The sequence below is a fragment of the Nomascus leucogenys genome, chromosome 14, assembly GCF_006542625.1.
Source record: "Nomascus leucogenys isolate Asia chromosome 14, Asia_NLE_v1, whole genome shotgun sequence".
NCBI lineage: Eukaryota > Metazoa > Chordata > Mammalia > Primates > Hylobatidae > Nomascus > Nomascus leucogenys.
Window position 1 is genome coordinate 32,521,150 of NC_044394.1, and position 21,974 is coordinate 32,543,123.

General features: G+C 40.4%; 1 long non-coding RNA gene across 1 annotated transcript in view; it reads right to left on the reverse strand.

Annotated features, from left to right (window-relative positions):
- Positions 1-8,813: 8,813 nt before the first annotated feature.
- LOC105738575 overlaps positions 8,814-21,974 on the reverse strand; it is a 29,663-nt gene continuing 16,502 nt past the window's right edge. The window contains exon 3 of the long non-coding RNA XR_001114404.2: positions 8,814-9,358. This is a non-coding gene — a long non-coding RNA (uncharacterized LOC105738575). The remainder of the gene's footprint in view (positions 9,359-21,974) is intronic.

Consider the following 21,974-nt stretch of genomic DNA (forward strand, 5'->3'; position numbering starts at 1 on the left):
TGAATTCTCCAAAGATAATATAAGATTATGGTAAATGAACTCCACCAGCTAGCTAGCAATCCTTTCCCAGCAAAAGTGACACGTTAATCATTCTATTTAATATCAAAAGCCCACCCTGAAAGCTCAAATTTCCAAATCTGGGAGTGAGCAATGCAGAACTCCATTTCCTAGCTCTAGAACACCAAAAGGCAATCCATGGGACTAAGCAGACCACTAGCAAAGAATCTCAATCCTGCCTTCCACAGTCTCCAGCCAGGACTTAACGAGGCATGAATTTTCACCACAAAGTAGATTTCTTCATTAAATAGCTAATTAAGCTCTTTTTAAAAAGTGATTTTCAACAGAGCTGATAAATTCAACCCAAATTGGAGTATTAACTAATCAAAGCAAGAGACTTCTGCTCAAAAGTACAAACCAAAAGGCTTACAATTCCCACCTCCTCACATACCTTCATTCATTCATAGTTAGAACAATAATAGATAGATAGATAGACAGACAGACAGACAGACAGACAGTTAACCTGTTCCTAAATGTGATTAAATAAGGACTTGGAACCTGAAATCATGAATTTAGGAGAAGCTATCTCAGTCCAATTCACACCGGAGAGTATGGAAAGAACCCAGCCAACCTCTGCTTCCTGGGCTGAGTCCATTTCCAGGTCAGCTTAGCACCTTGTTAAGTTGTCCAGTTCTTGATATTCATGGGATCAGTAAATTAGTAACCCCCTGCCTTCACTTAGAAATCACAAAGTAGGACTTCCATTATATTCATCTTTGTGTTCCTTAGAAATCCTGGATTTTCCAAAACTGTAATTATGTGTTCAATCATATGCTCAGAAATGACAGCAAAGGCCAGGCGCATGGCTCACACCTGTAATCCCAGCACTTTGGGAGGCCGAGGCAGGCGGATCACCTGAGGTCGGGAGTTCAAGACCACCCTGACCAACATGGAGTCTCTACCAAAAATACAAAATTAGCCAGGTGTGGTGGCACATGCCTGTAATCCCAGCTACTAGGGAAGCTGAGGCAGGAGAATCGCTTGAACTCGAGAGGCAGAGGTTGCAGTGAGCTGAGATCGTGCCATTGCACTCCAGCCTGGGCAATAAGAGTGAAACTCTGTCTCAAAAAAAAAAAAAATGGGAATGACAGCAACAATCTGAAATGATGTATTTTCTAGCACTTGATTCTTAGCCCTGTCCCTACACACAAGCATATTATGTCTTACCAAACTACATAGAAAATAGGCAGTCCACCTTTTAATACCATTTTGTTTTAGATTACATATTTTATGCATATAATTTCAAATTTTATGAAAATTATAGAAATAATTTGCAAATTACCGGAAAATATACAACAAAGGAAAAAAAACACAATTCCCTTGATCAGAGAGCTAGACCCTAGACCCTATTAACATTTTGGTGTTTCTTTTGTCAGTCATGTTACAAATGGTATGGACATATATAATTTTTAGAAAAAATATATACTACTTTGTAGCTCACTTTAAAAAAAAAAAAAAAAAAACAGTTTCACTCTTGTCGCCCAGACTGGGGTGTAATGGCGCGATCTCAGCTCACTGCATCCTCCGCTTCCTGGGTTCAAGTGATTCTCCTGCCTCAGCCTCCCAAGTAGCTGGGATTACAGGGGCCCGCCACCACACCCAGCTAATTTTTGTATTTTGGGTAGAGATGGGGTTTCACCATATTGGCCAGGCTGGTCTCGAACTCCTGAACTCCGGTGATCCACACACCTCGGCCTCTCAAAGTACTAGGATTACAGGCATGAGCCACCACGCCCAGCCTATAGCTCGCTTTTTCACTAAGGAATACATACTGAACATTTTTCATGGCACTAAATATTCTACAAACTTATTTTGAGTAACTGAATAATATTCCATCAAATATGTTTACTCTAGCCAATCTTCTATTGTTGAGTATTCAGATTGTTTCTAATTTTTACCAGTAAAACATTGCTTCAGCAGGCCGTAGTGGCTCACACCCATAATCCCAGCAGGGAGGTTGGGTGGGAGGATTGCTTGAGTCCAGAAATTCGAGACCAGCCTGGGTAACATGGCAAGACCCTGTCTCTAAAAAACTAAAAAGATATTAGCCTGGCATGGTGGTGTGTGCCTGTGGTCCCAGCTACTCAGGAGGTTGAGGTGGGAGGATCACTTGAACCCAGAAGGTTAAAGCTGCAGTGAGCCATGTTCATGCCACTGCACCCCAGCCTGGGTGACAAAGCAAGACCCTGTCTCGAAAACAAATTAAAAACAAACAAACAAAAACAAAACAAAACAAAACATTGCTCCAATGCCTGCCCTCAGAGAGAAGTCATTGCTCACATTCATATTTTCTGGGACAAATTGCTAGACATAGAATTGTTGGGACAATGGATGTGAACAAATTTTAAATGCTCATACATGTTGACAAATTGTCCTGCAAATAAATTGCACCAATCACACTCTACCAGTAATATATGTAAATGCCCCAAGGTATGGTCACTTTCCTTACATCCTCACTAACTTTAGTATCATTTTTTTCTCTTTGCGAACTTAAAAGACCAAACAAAGGCATATCAATTTGATTTTAATTTCTCTTATTGCTAGTGAGATTGAACCTGTTTTCATTTGTTTATCATCCATTTTTGTTTCATCTTTCAAATTATTTATTCATGGTCTTTATCCATTTTTCTATTAGGATATTTGTCTATTTGATTAGCAAGAATATTGTATGCATTAGGGATATGCACCTTTTAGGTGACATATAGATTATATGTTTTTCCCAACTGTTTGTCTTTTAACTTCCCTCATAGTGTTGACATATAGAAATTTTAGAAGGTTTTTTATAGCCAAATCTATCCCTCTTCTCTCATATTTTTATTCCTCTTATAAAGCCCTTCCCTGCCTCAAGTTATCATTTATTCAACATTTTCTCCCATTACATTTATTGGTTTGTGTTTTGCTTTTGTCACTAACCTACACATTTAATCTATCTGAAATTTATTTTGCCATGACAATAGGAAAGAACCCTCCAACTTTTTGTAAATAGTTAACTCTGAGCCGCAACTTACGCCATTGATATGGTATACATTCACAACATTCTTATGCACTATATTTGGTCTGTAATTTTAGCATTGTGGTTAAGAGCTTTGGTTTGGGAGTCAGACTTGATTCAAACTCCCCATTCCTACCTTCATGACCTTGGACCAGTTATTCAACCTGGTTAAGCTTCAATTCTCTCACCTACAAAGCACTTAGCAAAGGGTCTTGCATATAGTAAGTGCTCAATCAATATTAGGCATTAGCAACCCTGTCAATTAGATCTCAGAATGACCACACAAATTCTACATCTGCACCTGATTTGCTGTCACTGCAATATTAAGGAATAGTCTGGAAAATTTCCTCAGTAGCCTGAACGTATCTCATGAGGCAACCTTCCTCCCTTCAACCAGACTATGTAGAGCCCACTGACAATTCCAGGGGAATGAATCAGATCACAGCTTTTCTCCACAAAGCTTCTAGCCTCCCTTTCACCCCATTCCTATTAATATAAGCCACCACAAGCCAGCAGCAGCGGGAGAAGAATCCACAACCACAGGTCAACATCGTTGCCTTCTTCACATGCAGAACACACACTCTGCTCCAGCTTCCTCCCTAACTCACAGAAGATGACTCACTTTACTCCATAGCTTAAGGTATTTATTTTCCCTTAAGGAAGAACTAGTGTTGTTATACTTGGAGGTCCTGATAGTTTGGGATTCAGGAGAAAAGGACAGTGGAGGAAAGAATTCCAAGGTAAGATACTGAGAGAGTTTTCAATGGTTGTGCAATTAATTTAACAAACTGTCCCAATCTCAGATAACTTCTAAAGACCGAAAAAAAAAATACTACCTGGTTAAAAAGTCAAGCAGTTAAATTGGAGGCATAAATTGGGTCTTTATTACCAAGCTCTCCACCTCTGTCTTAAATCATTACATTCACTCTAATATTTCTTTATTAGAAATATTATAGGGGTAGAAGGCAGTTTGATGTATAATGGAAAGGACTCAGTATTTGGAGTTAGACATAACTTCTAAGATACATCATCAGATACCTGCAAAACCCTGTCTTCTAGCCTAGTTCAGTTCAGCCTGTATCTTAGCAGTTACTATACGCCATAGGATAGGGGTAAAATAAAGAAGTCTCTTGACTGGGATAGCTCAAATTCCATTTCCTCTCTGGTATCCACTCTTCCCCATGGTATCACAAACTTCCCAATTAGGAAGACTATGTCTGCTACCACCTTTTAGAAACCCAGGAACCAAAGTCCTATGATGCATTCAATAGCTGTCCCAATACATTTTGGAAGGAAGAACTGAAACGTGCTGTTACTGTTTCATATCATTATGCTCCAGATGAAGAAAATCGTTTTCCCAAGTAAACTAGGGACCACGCTATACCTTGCCTTATCCTCTAGGGCACCATTATCTTCTTGGCTTCAGTCCAGCCCCACAAAAGTAATAGTAAAAGAATCAGACCTGGGGCTTCTAGGTCTCTCATCATGCCATCTCCTCTGTTTCTCTCCACTGATCTAGAAAAATGCAGTAGATACTGTAGGGCAGCTGGCTCTGAGTAGCAGGCCAGAGTCTCATGAATGCATGCCCCTTCTGGGTCCCAGTGGCATGAGGGCACTATAATTAAGTGCTTTGACTTTATTACCTCTTCTTCCTGAGCCTTCCCTGCTCCATCATTTTTATCCATCGGTCCTTAGATTTCATACCTAGGCATTTGCTTCCATATCTCTATGTCTGCTGCACTATCAATTAATGGCTGCAAAGAATTCCCTAGAATCCAAGCCTTCCTGGACCCCGGGGTCCAAATGGCTCCTTCATTTTGGCAGATTGTTCCCATGACTTCTTGGGTCTTCTAGTCAGCATCAAGGATATTGCAAGCCACTTCCAAATTGTTTTACTCTCAGTATGCAATATTCCAGTCTTCTTCCTCTGGCTACGGTTGACAGAGCCAGGGAGTGAGGTCTCTCTGCCTGTGAAGAGGATCTACCTCTGCACATAGTCATAATTTGATTCCCCTCTCTGGGATTCATACAGGGAGTTATTGAGCCAAGAGTTTATTATCAAGCTTAGCATGAGTATACAGCGAGGAGAGCTGAGTGCAAAACCAAATGTTCCAAGTGTTCTTAATTCCATGTGTTTTGAAGTGCCTGAAGCAGGAATTTTATGGAAGAGGGAGAGTCTTCCCTGGTGGTAAATTAAGGATACTTCTTTTTAGCCCTGGATCACGATCAGGTCTTTAGCAGTCAACTAATCCCATTCTGTCTTTATTTTCCAATTGCATTCTTACCAACACAGCTCAGCTTTTTTTCACAGTAGAGTAAGCCTTGCTTAAAAAAAAAAAAAAAAAAAAAAAAAAAAAGCTTCTGTGTTCCGAGGCTCCCTCTAAAACATGTCTTCACTTCCAAGGGTAATGAACTCTTTTATAATAAACGCCTCACTTTAATGCACGCTCTCTTTGGTTTCCAGGAACTGCCTTATAATTACGCCGCTCAGTATTGCATGTCAGAGGTTTGCTTCGCCTTTAATATTTTATGAAGAAATTCAGATTTTGACAGTAAAAATATTTAACCCAGAGGACCCGAAACCCAGACTATTATTTTGTAAAGTAGCCATCTAGCTGCACACTTGTGCACCGCTGCCTTCCCCAGTGCATACTCACACTCTTTGATACTCTCTGAGCAGACCCAACCACATGCTGTCCAGATGGAAACCTGGCTGTATCATTACATTATATTGAAATAACCCAATACCACCTGTTTCTGTTGGGGTTCCTGCCAACATTTTCCCATAAAACATTTATTTTGCTAATATTTTAGTTGGTCACCACAGAAGGACACTTGAAGTTAAAGATTTACCATGTGTTACCACCACTCGGAGCCAAAAGAGGCAAAAAATAAAATAAAAAGCCCTTTGAAACCAGGCAGCAGAGTTCGAGAAGAGCAAATGTCTATCTATTGTTTCCAAAGGTGGATGCCTCACCTGGCATGATGTAATCATGGGCACAGGGATTTCAAAACAAGCTTTTCTTGGCAATCTTCACAGAATGAATTACTCTCATGTCTCTAGTGCTCATCGTTGGATCGTAAAATATTTTCAGCTTTGTGAGAAGATTTTCCTGCTCCTTGATAAATTTTCTCCCCCCAGAAATGTTGCATTTTGTAAATAAGTTCATGGAGATAAGGAAGTAATTAGATGAATTTGAGTTATAGATACGCATGCATATATTATTTGCATTCCATGAAGAGCAGGATGGGTGAGGGGGAGTCAATGTCACATATTAGGAAATGACCCTGCACAGGATGTTCAAAGTCACTCAATGCCCTTGGGGACAGAAGCAATGCATTTCTCTTCAGGATTGAACATCCAACGGAATGCTTTAGTCAAGAGACATAATGCAACATAATTGTAAAGTGTTTTGTTTCTTTTTTTCTACTCTTTGCAACTACTTCACTATTTCTTGTTATGAAATACAAAGTTAAAGCCAAACTAGCCCAAAAATCAGAAGGCCATTGGAATAGTTTGCCAAAGGTGTCATTTGGAGTTGGATTTGGGAAGGAAGAACTGTTGGCACCTGGTTGCCCCTTCTGCACCTACCTCATGTGCCACTGTAGCTGGATCCAGCTTCCCTGCTATATTTTAAGCTTACACTTACATTACAGTCTTAATTTTCTCCTGCACACGGAACCCCCTCTCAACAATAAACCCCAGAGGATGGGGGAAACACACAGAGACTAATGGCATTTGGCTGCTACACATCCTTAACATCTCCAGTCTTTTGGCTCTCCTGGCTCCTGGGATCTCCATCGATTTTCCTGGAGTTCTCATGCACTACAAGAAGATCTTTCTTTCTATTGTTATACTTGGTGATTCACGTGCAAAGGTTAACTGCATGGCCGCTTTCCTGGCCCTAGTTAATTAGGAGGATGGGCCTTCCCCCAACCCCCCTTCTTGACTGGCTTATTGCTAAAAACTAGAGGCAGGGAAAGGAATGATGTTAGCCTGGAGCCCCACTCATGTAATGTGTCCATTTTTCAGCCAAAGGAGCTCTTTTACACCAAAATGCCTACTTCGCATTGTAAAAGTAATTTATATTTTAGATATTTGTTTTAAAAGTCAACTTGTAACCTGTAATGGCTATAGATATAGATTAAGGATCACAAGTAAAGCAATGTACCTCTCCTGGCGGCTTCCATTCACGTTCACATATCCTCCCTAAAGACAGATAATCATATAATTAAGCAATCCATTTCTCAGCGTATATGCGCTGTACAGAAGACAGTGATACAGTGAATTCTGGTGTGTGCTTTGGTTCAAAGTATGAAATAATGAATAATCACCTTTTTTATGAAAGCACTTGACCTTTAAATTGATATTTCCACCCAACAGATTATAATTATTGTTCAAAGAGGTGTTGAATGCAGCACAGCTAATCCAAAGGTGGTCCGTCTGTTACTCAACACTTACGGCTTGTGTCCAACTGATGATATTAGCTGACGGCCATAAAAAGGGCAGAAAGGGTCACTTTTGGCTTCCTGTCAATACCAGCCTTGATTTGTTTTCTCCTTCTCTAAGATCGTGAATCTGAATTCTTAAGGTCAACCTAAATTCATAAATATCACCTGCAGATTTGCATCTTTCTACTTAGAGAATGTCAACATTCTGGATGGAGCAAAGCAGGACAAGTGGTAACTGACTCTTGAGTGTTGATCGAGGCTGCTTCCGAAACAAAAGCTCCCCCTTAAGTCGAGTTGCCAAATTTAGCAAATAAAAAACACAGGATGCCCAGTTCCATTTGAATTTCAAAAGGATAAGTATGTCCCATACAGCAAATTATTCATTATCTGAAATTCAAATTTAACTGGGCATCCTGTATTTTATCTGGCAGCTCTACCCCAGAGCACTCAATCTCTGATTTTGATGTGCCCTAATTATCTGTATTTTTCTCTTTTCTACGGAAGAAACATCAAATATGGACAGCTACAGCAAACAACATACTCAGGTCACTGATGGCTGAAAACAAGGAGCACTAAGAAGTCAATATCCATCATCCTTTCTGTTATTTGTGTTAGTTACTGATTGGACCATTTCCCTTTTCATGATTAAACAACTCTCTTAATCATCGCCTCAGTTCCTGGAATCCTTTATCAAGAGCAAGGACAACTCTGTCCAGGCTGAACAAGGAAAAATGTGAAATACATGCTGATATTTAAAAGCTTATTGCTTACCCTGCCAGCATCTATCAAGGTAAGCACATTGTGTGAATTTATCATGAGACATGCACAAGGAGATGCAGTAGTTTCTGACACAGTCAAATCTGTTCTGCTTAAGCTCTGGGAATGGGTCCTATCCTTCCCCCAAAGTGTCGTCCCGGCACGCCAAGCTTAGGCCTAGACCCAGAGGAAGGGCGGGAGCCACCATGGTGAGCAGAAGGCAGAGAGGAGGGCTCTACAGACACCCACAGTATGGCTGTCAGGCCAAAAGAGCATCCTAGCTCACATCAGCAGACTTCTCCCTCACCACTGGCTATCCTGCCCTTGACTAGCTAGAATGGAGGATCATGGATATAAGGATATCGCATCCTTATAAAATTGTACTGAATCCAACGCTCGGGGAGATAAGTCTCCCTGGGCTTCCCCTGCATTCCCTCTTCCTTCATGCCATAAAGGGGCCACCACCATAAACTAAATCTGAAATCACAGCACATCAGAAGAAAGCAAAACTAAAAATCCGTATCAAAGCAGAAAATCAAGAGTGGAGACTGAAAACGTGATTCTCATCTTTATTGACCATTGCATTGATGAGAATCAATAACAATTGTAAATGTTTCCATTTCACATTTAGAATGTTTTATATTGGTCTAGAAGTTTAGAGTTCAAAGAGCATGTTCATTTACCTCATTTTATATAACAGTGATTTATTGTACCAAAGGAACTTAAGAGCCCTTTGATCAATCTGTAACAGACATAGTTTTCCTAACCAAGTGTTTCTCCAAGTATGGTTCTCAAAACTGGTCCATGCCAGCAGCATCAGCAGCACCGGGGACTTGTCAGAAATGCAGATACTTGAGCTCCATCCCCAGACCTGCTGAATCAGAAACCCTGGGAGTAGGCCTAGCGATCTTTGTTGTCACAAGTCCTCCAGGGAATTTCTGTACACCCTATCATTTGAGAACCACTGCCCTAGCCTCCTAGAGACTGCCAGGCCTTCCTGAGTTCCTCTTCACCATCTGAAGCAAATAGTGGCATTTTTCAAGCACTATTTGTAGAGTGTTTGTCTGTCTTTGCCAATAGTAAGGTCGGGTCTTCAGATTTCTGTGCCAGACTTAAGAAAAGACAGTAAGGCAGTAGTTTTCAATATTAAGAAAACAGTTCCCATTTTTTCTTCATACCCTCTCCCCATCACACACACACACACACACACACACACACACACATATACATATACACACACTGCCCCTGCCCATTTCAGAGTGTCTCCCCCAGCTCCTCAGACCCCTATTCTGGGACATTCTGCACTCCCTTCCCACATCCTCCTCTATAAAATGCAATTTTTAAAATCTTATCCTCCAGCCTGTATCACCTCTCACCTCCGTATTCACGCATCCCCCATTACCCCTCTTCAGCCTCTATCTTTTTGCAGCTTCCAAAGCTTTTGCGTTTACAGCCTCACCCTAGGCACTATCTTTCACCCAACACCTTGTGTCCTTTTCTGAAATCCTGTCTCCCCACTCCCCTCCTTCCCACTCCTGCCCTATGCACATTTTCTCTCCCACACGAGTGCTAGCTCCTTTCCCACAGGTCAGCCAGACTCCCTCATTTGCTGCCCATCCCTAGTCTCCACTGTTTTCCTGATGATTTTTGTACTCATCCCCTAGAACAGAGATGACCAGCCCCACACCCAATCTTCTCTGGGTCTCCCCCTCCTCTGACATCCTCTCCCCTCCTCTGACATCACCAGTCTTTGGCTTTTATTTCTGCTACAATAGAAATATTTTTTCTCTGAGGCCATAGTCTTCTCCAACTTTCATACTTATCTTTTGTTACCTATGCACTAGTTTATTTTTTAAATATATTGAAGTGAATAGTTGATTTGAAGGAAAAAATATTAGATAAAAAATTGTTCAGGTAATAAGGGGATGAACCAAAAATTGTGGAGGTGGTCACAGAACAAATGATGGTATCAAATGCTGATGCAGCAGGAGGGGATGGGCATGTCGAAAAGCAGAATATGTTAAATATTGTGAGAAAAGACCCTGGGGTAGAGATGAGCATGTGGCTACAGGCAGCAGTGGGATTCCAGCACGAGAAAGGTAGAAGGAAAGTTCAGGTAAGACAAAGCTGTTTATCCTTTCTAGGTCAAAGCCCATGTTGAAAATCTAATGAAATCTAACAAGTCCTCATAGTAAAATGCCCAAACAAGCTAAAGTTTGCATTTATTTCTGGCACATGGAAGAATTCATGAAGCCTAAGGGGGATGACGTCCAGAGACCTCAGGTAGAGAAACACACTGGGTTTGGGTGCCAATCCAAAAGGCTTCAATGCCAGAAAATGCAACAAAACTTGGGCTTCATCCAAGTGGCAAGGTGGTATGTGTTTTAGGATGCTCAGCTTTGTGTACTTTGTATTTTGTGTACACATCTCATGCCCAACCTTTAGCAAGACTTTGTGAAATTAATGTTTTGATTCCAGAAACGTCAGGCCAGCAACATTGGCTTGATGCCAGAAAAACCAGCCACTAACATATTTTGAAAATGATGTCGTAGATAGAGTACAGGAAATGATTATCACTGGGCAGATAAAAGGAAAACATCTTAAAAGAGAATATAAACTTTTTAACCTACTGTAGAGGCAACATGTAAAATCGTCTGTGCACCAGAGAAAGAAAATTCAGTGATATGTGTGAGGAGTGGTTTGCATGTGTGTGAGGTTAGAGAAAAAGCCACACATGGATTGCAAATGTATTGGTTTTATCTACTGAGTGCTGTTCTCCCAGTCCAGAAACAAGAAGATTACCATTTTTGTGTTTTCAGTGTAATAGTATCAGGTAACACAGATTCATTGGTTGCTACATGCCAAGCACCTCATGTGCATTGTTTCATTTAAATCCCTCCTTTACCCTATGAGGCAGACACTCATACAAATGAAGGGCTGAGGCCCAGAGAGCTTACGCAAAGAATGGCTAAGTCACTGTCCTAGAACCCGAAGCTGGGATGAACTAGACCAAGATTAAACCAGATGGCCTGACTCTGTCAGAGCCTTGCTTCTTAACACCATCCTGGATCCAACAATAGTTCTCTCTCCCCAAAACTGACATGGCTCAAAATCTGAATTCCCCTGTTGGCCCGGTTTCCAACCAGATCCACAAACTGTAATTGGATTATGCAGTTGGAATCTGAGAAACAGGAAAGTGCAAATAGCCAAAATAATGAGCACTCGTTAAACTCCTTGGAAAGAACAACACTGCTTCAAGGCAGTGCCTACAAGCAAGTTTTGCTTGAAGAAAATAACTAAAACGTAATCATTACTTTTAGAGATCTTGGTTGATTTCACCCACTATCCATTCCTCTGCTTGTTTTCCCAGAGAAAATGTGTAGGTGCTCTCTTATTAAAAATAAACTTGCATCCCAGTCTACCCCAGAGCGAGATCAAATGGCTACCACAGGGAGTGATATGAAAATGGAGTCATTTCTCTGAAATTCCCAAGGGTGCTTTTTTGCTTTTAAGAGCAATGAAGTCACTTTCTGCTAGTAATTTATTATTTCCACCAGTTATTCAAATATTTGTCTACATGTTGAAAAATTAGTCCTTATTCAAACAAGTTTTGCTTTTAGAGCAAAGGCATTCTAAATGTTCAGTAAACTGGATTCTAGCAAAGGGATACATATAAAGATAAAGTAATTAAAAGCACATGCTTGCTTTCTTCTTAGATAAGCAAACTAAAAATACAAACAAAAAAAAAAAAGCCTACACCTTTCTTCAATAGACATTGGGTTTCCCAGATTGGACTGGAGGCCTAACCTCAAAAAATGAGGTTGGCTTCATCCAAACATCACCTGTTTTGCCATTTCCCTGGGCTTGCATGCTAAACAGGTTCAGTCATTTCTGAAAATCGTGATTCAGGCTGGTCTTTCTTTTGTCCTTGGCATTCTTAGCCTCAGCCAATAGCAGTATGAAGACATTAACTTTATTAAACATAGATTGTGGCTGGTGTTATTGGAAAGAAGTTTAGTTTGTTGTTCACCCATTATCACATTATAGATGACTTTTATCGCTATAGTGGGTCATGTGTATGTGGGTAATTGCCCCCTTTCCATCCAAATAATATAAGTACCATTAGGCAGGAAGAAAAAGGAAATGGGAAGGAGAGAATAGAGTGCATAATGGGAGAAAAGGACTACTTCCTACATACTTCCTGACTTACTGTAGGGAACAAATGAATTATTGCACCCTTCTAAAACTTCAGTGCCCTTGGTAAAAGCAGACAGAGACAGGAGAAAGGGTAAGCAGTTTGTCTTTCTGGAAAAAAGGGCAAATTATATTATATATATATAAATTTTTTCCCCAAATACTGCTCACTAAACTAAGTATTTCCATACTGTTTGCAGCAAGCAGGGAAAAGCATATGGAAGGAGGGAGAGAGAGATCATATATAACTTCTTCAGAATTGAGGGAGGGTCAGGAAAATACTCGAAGGAATAAACTGTGTAAATAAATACAAAAACTAATCCTAACAGCCTCTGAAATCTCACTTAAGGCATAGATGGTGCCTGGAAGCCAAAGTTTCCACTCAGTCAGCAATAGCATTCAAACACATCATCATTTAGGGAGTTGCTTTTTCTCATCATCTGTTTATCCTCAACAGCCCTCATTGTTCAGCACAGTGAGTGCTCAGTAATTACCTTTTGAATGTATAGGAAATCACCTCATTGAGCATCTACCATATACATAGGATTCTTTTTAATAATTATCAAGTTTCAGATATGTTAAAATTAGGGAAAAAAATCTGGTTTGGGTCAGCAAGTTCAGTAAATCGGTCTCATAAAAGAAGTTTGAGGAGAGCATTTTCCATTGACCTTTTCTTCACATTTAAAGTGTCTCTGAATTTGACAGTAGGTATCAAGAGATTTGGAAAAGGTCATGCCTCTTGCCCAAGTAGCTCAACTTCCAGTTATCTGCCCCCAAGGAAGTCATAAGAGGTATGAACAAGAATTTATGGTGGAGATGTTCATCACAGCACTATTTAGAATACCAGTATCCATGGATACACATGTCCAGGCACAGGGTCAAGTTTAAATTAAGCTGGAATCAAAGTCAAGTCATGCAATGGCCTCCCAGTGACCATTACATGTGATTTTTTTTAAGTTTCTTTAATGGCATGGAAGATATTTGATGATATACTGATAAATGAAATAAGCAGGATGCAACGCACTTGACACAGGATGATCAAAATCTACATCAGAGAAAGAGCTACAGGAAGAGAGAGAGACACACACATAAAGGGAAAATCAAAAGTTAACATTCCAAGTTACGACGAGGAGTTATCCCTTAGTTATGAAAGTTATGAGGTTACAAATGATTTCTTTCATCTTTTTAAAATTTCCTATTATATATTCCCAGCTTGCTTTTGTAGTCAGAAAAAAATAAATTTTTTGTCAAGAACTGTTAACTGTTTAAACCAGGTTAGGAAGTCTAATCATAGGGAAAACAGGAGATACTCTAAATTCGGACAGCTTCAATTGCCAGAATTCAATTGCCATAAGTTTTTTGTGTGTTTTTGTTGTTGTTGTTGTTTGTTTGTTTTTTTAGACAGGGTCTCGCTCTGTCACCCAAACTGGAGTGCAGCGGCACAATCGTGGCTCACTGCAGCCTCCCCATTCTGGGCTCAGGCGGTCCTCCTGCCTCAGTCTTCTGCTACCAGATGACCTCTACAGTTTTCCTATGGTTTCTTTAAGCCTTCTGTGCATTTTCCCTAATAGCCAACTACTTATGATCTGTGAGTCTTCAGGAGCTAATAATTACAAGAATTTTCTCAGGAAAGGAAGATGGAAAGGGGAGTCCAGGAGAGTCTGACTCAAGCCATAGATTGCCATTGGCTTGTTGGCAAGTCACTTAAACTCGAGGCCTCCTTTGTGTCACAGACTAGGTAATTTTTAAGCTCCCTTGTAGTTTTAAGTCCAAAAAAATAATTATGTTTTCTATGCTGTCCTAGGAGGTCACCACCAAATAATTTGCATTTGGAACATGTAGACTTCAACTGTTCTTGAGTGAAAGAATGGCCTTCCAGTCACTCTGGAGGATGACAGAGGCCAGTCACTCACACTTGGGCCATTGAATAGCCTTCCTCTCACATCATCTCCTGGTTTCTGGGCTTCACCACCAGGATCCTCTTAAGAGTTCTGCTCATCCCACAAGGTATGATTTTTAACATGCCAAATGCACTTTTATCAACAAAGCCTACTGTGCTGGGAAAACAGTGGCCCTCAGCCTTTTCTGGGACACAGCTGCCTTTCAGAAACTGTGGGAAACACTGACCTCTCCTCAGAAAAATGGTCTTTCACTTCAAAATTTGGCTGAGCACTTCACGGAGTCACAGACTTGCAGCCCAAAGCCCTTGGATGCCAGGTTAAAAATCCCTGGTGAAGATAGTATTTACCTATTCAACAGAGCCCCAGATGATTTTAAAGCATGCTTCTTTTTCGCGAGTAAGATGATCATGATGACTAGAAATCATGTAACGAAGGGGGCCCGCCCAGGCCCTGTGAGTCAGGAAGAAGGGAACCCAGAGCTGTATCCTTCAGTGCAACCCAGGAACAGCAAGCCTCAGGACAGCGGCGAGGACCACAGGAAAGGGGGCACATCTCAGAAACCACTCCCTGCTCCAGAGCCCATCTACAAGCGACAGAGCTGCAACCGCCACCAGCGCAGCCTTCTCCCTGGCGAGAATTTGGACTCAGGTTTACAATGCCTCAGGAATTAGCTCACTGATCCTCACCACAACTCACTGTGCTACTATTGAGCTTGACTGTACATGGTACCCAACATCTCCATTTTGTAGATGAGGAAACTGAGTATCAGGGAGGATAAGAAGTTTTTCCAAAGTCACAGAGCCAGCAAATGTCAGGGGCATGATTCAGGCTCTGCCTGACTCTATTCCACCCAAGTCAGGCTAATTATTATCAGGCAAGCCCCCGTGCTCAGCTCAGCCACAGGGTTGTGTTTCTCAGGAAACATTGCCGTAAGTTGAACACCAGTGACACAAAGGAGACTCATGGAAAATTAGTAGCAAGTGGTAGCTGAATAGCAGTATCTTTTTTTTTTGAGACAGGATTTCACTGTCTCCCAGGGTAGAGTGCAGTGGCATGATCATGGCTCCCTGCAACCTCCACTTCCTGGGCTCAGGCAATCCTCCTGCCTCAACATCCCAAGTAGCTGAGACTATAGGCATGAGCCACCATGCCTGGCTAATTTTTTCAATTTTTTGTAGAGATGGAGTCTCATTATGTTGCCCAGACTGGTCTTGAACTCTTAGCCTCAAGCAATCCTGCATTGGCCTCCCAATGTGCTGGGATTACAGGTGTGAGCCACCATGCCTGGCTGGCAGTAATGTCTTAATGCCCGATACCTCTCAAAGTTCTGTCTGACGGAGGAAGTAAGAAGGAAGACAGCCTAGGAGCTTCTTTAAAAAAAAATACCATCTTTGTTTTTTTCATTTGCAGAGTCATCATATCTCTGTGCGCCCAAAGCTGTGAATGACCAGCTACAGCCAGGGAAACTCTGTAGCTCTAGAACATGGCCAAGGCCTTTGCTGAAATCCCAGAGCCAGGGAACCACACAGAAGTGCATGGCAAGCCTGGCTCTATGTTCCAGGGGGCTGGCTACTTCTCTTAATAAAACAGACTCCCTCTGTCTCCTCAACTAAGAATCATAGAACTTTAAAAATGGAAAGAACCTCAAATATTACTTGGTTTAATGGCTTCCTCTTTTTCATCACTCCCACCCTTCCTTCCTACCTTTACTGTAGACCTTAGTTTGCCAAGGAAGAAATCCAAAACCAGAAAAAAGAAGTTGCTTGTTTAAGACTCTACACATCATTGTTGGAGGGTAGAAGTTGAACATAGGTCTATTATGGACCAGGAAGTATGTCACATAATTTACAAACAGCATCTCATTTAAACTTACAGTTATTCACTGAAGTAGATCTTATTATACCCATTTTGTAGATGGAGAAACTAATGTTAAGGAAGGTAAATAATTCACCATGGTCAAACAAAAAAATCATTTGAACATAAATAGTCCTAACCCATAAAGCCAATGCCTTTTTCAAAAAACTCTATAGATCATTAGAGATAAGCCAGAAGTTACCCTGATAATGCTCCTGTGAAGTGCTGGTCACTGTGTTTAGGTTCCCCTGCACTCCTTTCGCCTATGGTACTCTGCCTCTCCCTCTCAGTCTGGAGAATGAACAGCAGACATGGTGATGGATACAAAAGGGAGACCCCTCTGATGGGTGCAGTAGTGACAGCAAAGACCAGATCCAAGAAAGTACCATCTTGGATGGGATATGTGCCAGAGTGGATGGATGACATGCCCAAGGGTCAGAAGAGATACATGACATTTCAAAGATAACAGAATAGTAACAAAATAGATGAGTTAAAAAATAAATAAATAAAAACATTTTTTTTTCTAACAACCTCAGAGTGTCAGCTGCCGACATACAACTTATTATAAATGCTGAGGAAAGAAGGCGATAAAAGAAAGACAATCCAAGTTCCACGACGAAGGAAAAAGGCAACAAGATTAAGCTTTCTTCATCAGGCATAATATATAGAAGCTCAAAGTCAAGGTAAAGTGAGTTATAGAAAAATAAAGATGACATTTTTCACAGCAATAATCAGTTTCACAGTTATCATTTGTATTAAACTGGTTATTCTATCCTGCTACCAATTCAGAAATGCTCCATAAAAATTATGCAAATTATTTTGTTTGAAATAAGCTTTAAGTCGATTTTAGGGAAAGGAAAAAAGGACCCCAAACCATGTACCCATTTCCCATGTGAAACTCATCAGCCCTCCTGCCACTACTTGTTATTACAGATTTGAGGAAAAGTGGAAGAGACAGAAGACAAAAAAAAAAACCCTTCCAGAGTAATCCAATATGGGGGGAATGGGGGTAGTGAGGCAGGTAGTGAGAATAAAGCTGTCAAAAGACAAGACAGATTATAGGCCGGGCGTGGTGGCTCATAACTGTAATCTCAGCACTTTGGGAGGCCGAGGCAGGCGGATCACGAGGTCAGGAGATCAAGACCATCCTGGCTAACACGGTGAAACCCTGTCTCTACTAAAAATACAAAAAATTAGCCAGGCGTGGTGGTGGGAGTCTGTAGTCCCAGCTACTCAGGAGGCGGAGGCAGGAGAATGGCGTGAACCCGGGAGGCGGTGCTTGCAGTGAGCCAAGATGGCACCACTGCTCTCCAGCCTGGGTGACAGAGAAAGAATCCGTCTCAATAAAAAAAAAAAAAAAAAAAAGAAAAGAAAAGACAGATTATACTTCCTTGTGCCCTTCAAAAACTGATTCAGTTCAGAAATAAGGATTCTCAGAATTCTTGATCAAGAAGTCATCTAGCTTTTCTCCGTCATCTTCAGGAAAACCAATAGCTACAGAGACATGAGCCCAGGGAAATGAGAAGTTTCCCAGAGGAAGCGATTCTAAACTGCCCTCACAGTCACAATCCTGCATTAGGACTAAATAAAGCTGATCAGCATTTATCAATCAATCCGTACCTGTGTGATAGATTCATTCATGTCAGTCTCCCCATTGAAAAACAGTTTCCACAAGGGCAGACCATGACAGTGTTACGATGTATCAACATACTCTTCAAAACTAGCACAGTCCCTGACATAGAATTCATCCTACATTAATTTTGTTGAACAAATGAAATAAAAAAAGTCTACATCCCAGGAACTGGAAATACTCTGTTATGATTAGATATCTGCACTCTACATGAAGTAAGTTAGTGCTATTTGAAAATGGAATTAGATTAGTAAATAAGTTTGTATTGCAAATATAGGGCAAGTGTAAAAACACACTTTTAAAAGTATCCTTGGTATGCAAAAAGAGGAAAAAAATTATATAAAATTCTCAACTAAAATGAAAGAAAGAAAAATGGGGGAAAAGAAAAAGTGATGAAAAGTATAAAGTACATATTAATCCAATTGTGTCAATAATCACTTTAAATATAAAGACCTAAACATAACAATGAAAAGTCAGAGATTGTCCGAATGGATACACAATAAGACACAACTATGTGTTGTCTACAAAAACCCACTTTAAATATAAAAATACATTAAATACTACATCACAATCTTCCTTCTCTCCTATCTCTACCCTCATGCACACACACACACACACACACACACACACACACACACACACAGGCTTTTAGTTAAAAAAAAATATTTTGCCTGCAGTGGCTCACACCTGTAATCTCAGCACTTTGGGAGGCCGAGGTGGGTGGATCACAAGGTCAGGTGTTTGAGACTAGCCTGGCCAATATGGTGAAACCCCTTCTCTACTAAAAATATAAAAATTAGCTGGATGTGGTGGTGTGTGCCTGTAATCCTAGCTACTCGGGAGGCTGAGGCAGGAGAATTGCTCAAACCTGGGAGGCAGAGGTTGCAGTAAGCCAAGATCATGCCACTGCACTCCAGCCTGGGCAACAGAGCAAGACTCTGTCTAAAAAAAAAATTATAGAGCTAAGAATGAGTTACTTCCTATTCTCAGTATACTAGATCCTGTCAATGTATCAATCAAGACATTTACACAAAAGGATTGAGACTTCTCATGGTTTCATACGTTCTATAAACAGTTCCCACTATTCTGGAGCAAAACTGAAGGAGGCACTTAACAAACTTGCTGAAGTCTTGCTCTTACATATACAGACAGGCTTTAACATATAGCTGAAAATCAGTTACAGTTTCTCAGGACAGTGATGAAAGAAAACATGCAAATGTAACCCATATGTTAACTTTGATATCTGTCCCCTAGCCCTGTCAGGTTAACACTTCACACTTGGAAAATGACAACTTCTCTTGTTATGTTGCTTAAAGAAAACCAAAGTTTTGCTTATCTAAATGAAAATAAGGTTGTTTCTACCTTATGATGTCCAAATGGGACTTAGTCTCTTCCCTAAACCTATTACTCCTAATAATTTTCACTTTTTCCTGAAGAAAAAACTGAAATTCAACTTTCTGAACCAAATCAGTCACTAATTGAAATAAATGCTCGGAGGACAGCATCTAAGCATTTTTAATTCAAACAATAAATACCATATGATTAATAAAGTGTCATTCAACTTTCTGCTAAACTATCTAAGCCTTGATCTTTTCAGTTGTATGTTGATTATATGATTCCATTTCAAAAGATCTGCATGAGAATAACTCTGCTTACAGGAAAACTAGCAAATACAAAGTTCTTATTTGGTCTACCTATGTTCTCTTGCCTCAACTGTTCTTTAAAAAAAAAAATAGGTTTAGTTGATAGCATATTCAAAATGAGAGATTTCAAATACATACTCTGATTCCCAGACATCTCTTGAAAACTAGATCTGTCTATTAAACTTAGGCTTATTAATTCATCTGGCAACAATCAGCTTGCCTAATAACAACTGCTCCCTTTAGACAAGGCATGTGCTTTCCAGTCTGCCAGTTGCCACCATTCCATATTGATTCCCTGACACTGAGACCCAGTGCCAGTTGCCATTTACCATCAGGTTTCTGCTGCTGTTTTTCTTGTAACAGAGAACTATTCCTCTGTTATTTGTGCCACTATGAAAAGTGGGGAGATAGACCAAGAAAATATCAATTGTGTTATACTCACTGCATGCTTCCATCATGTACGTTCACTGACCCATCATTTAAACATTTCGATTTGAAACCTATACCCTATAGAACAGTGATGATGAGATAGTCATTCACTCTGAAAGTCAAGAGGTGCCAGCCAGCTACAAACTAGGGTTTGTAGAGGTTTGTTCATGTAATAAGTGTAATCCAGATGACACTACACACAGGAAGAATAAAAAGGAACTCCAAGTCATCAAAAATTTTCTGAAAAATCAAGACTTTCCATGTGATGGGGAATATTGAGTGTCAATTTGATTGGATTGAAGGACGCAAAGCATTGTTCCTGGGTGTGTCTATGAGGGTGTTGCCAAAGGAGATTAACATTTGAGTCAGGACCAGGAAAAACAGACCCACCCTCAGTCTGGGTGGGCACCATCTAATCAGCTACCAGCATGGCCAAAATAAAAGCAGGCAGAAGAACATGGAAAGACTAGACTGGCTTGGTCTTCTGACCTACATCTTTCGCCCATGTTGGATGCTTCCTGCCCTCGAACATCAGACTCCAAGTTATTCAGATTTGGGGTTGTTTTTTTCTCCTCCTCCTCTTCCTCCTCCTCCTCTTCTTCCTCCTCCTTCTCTTCTTCCTCCTCCTTCTCTTCTTCCTCCTCCTTCTTCCTTCTCCTTCTTCTCCTCCTCTTCCTTCTTCTTTTTCCTCTTCTTCCTGCTTCTTCTTCTTTTTCCTCCTCCTCCCCCTTCTTCTTCTTCCTTTTTCTTCCTCTTCTTCCCCTTCTTCCTCCTCCTCCTCCTGTTCCTCTTCTTCCTCCTCTCTTATTCTACCCCTTCCCCATTTTTTCACTTCTCCTCCTCCTCTTCCTCCTCCTCCTTCTTCCTTTGCTTCTTCTTCTTCTTCCTCCTCCTCCTTCCTCCTCTTCCATTTCTTCTTTTTACCCTTTCCCCTACTTATTCTTTTTCCTCCTCCTCTCCCCATTCTAGAATTCCAGATATACATATGTTTAAATGTTTGATACTGTCACTCTTGAATAGTCTGTTATGATGTTTTTGTTTTGTTTCCATTTTTCTCTCTTTGTATTTTAGTCTGAATAATTTCTATAGACCTAGTTTTAAATTCACTTTTTTTTCCCCTCAGCTGTGTCAAGTCTATTGATGAGCCCAACACAGGCATTCTTCTCTTTTATTGTGGTTTTTATTTCTAGTATTTCTATGTGATGATTTTTGTAGTTTTCATTTCGCTGCTGAGATTATCTGTCTGCTCTTGCATGTTGTTTACTTTTTCCATTAGATCCTTTAAAGTATTAGTTATACTTATTTTAAATCCTTGTCAGGTAATTCCAACATTTGTGCCATATTTTATTCTGGTCCAATGATTGCTTTGTCTTTGAAGGTGCATTTTTTTTTCTTGCTTTTTCATATGCTTCCTAACTTTTTCTACATCCTAAGCATCAGTCTAACATAACTGTGATATCAAAATATAAAAGGATCATTCAAGGAAAGAGCACTACATGCATTACTAAGCATAGTTTTGGAAAACAAAATAAAACAGTGTATAAAAAGAATAATACATCATGATTAAGTTTGGTTTAACACTAAAAATATTAGTTAACATAATCCAACACATTAAGGATTAAAAGAGAAAAATCATGTGATTATCACAGTAACTGCATTAAAAAGCATTTGATAGAGTTTTAACCCTTTAATAATTTAAAGTAAAAACTGTTAGGAAAAATAGGAGAAGGGAACATTCTTAACTAATTTTTAAATTAATAATTTCAAAAATACATAAGCAGAGAGAGAGAGAGATCATCATGGCAGATGGGAGGCAGGACTACATTGCAGCTCCAGACAGAACAGCTTACAGAAGCTCACAGTGTGAATTTTAGCTCCAGATCGACTGCAAGAACAAACCAGCAATCCTGAGAGGACCCATAGACCCTCTGAAGGAAGCAGGCTGCTCCTGCAGAACCCAGGAAACATCCCAAATACTGTGAGTGCCCCAACTGCAGAGGTGGGAAAGGGAGACCCTCCATTTCCAAACACACACTCCCACTGGAGAAGTTGAAGGTCTGTTTGTG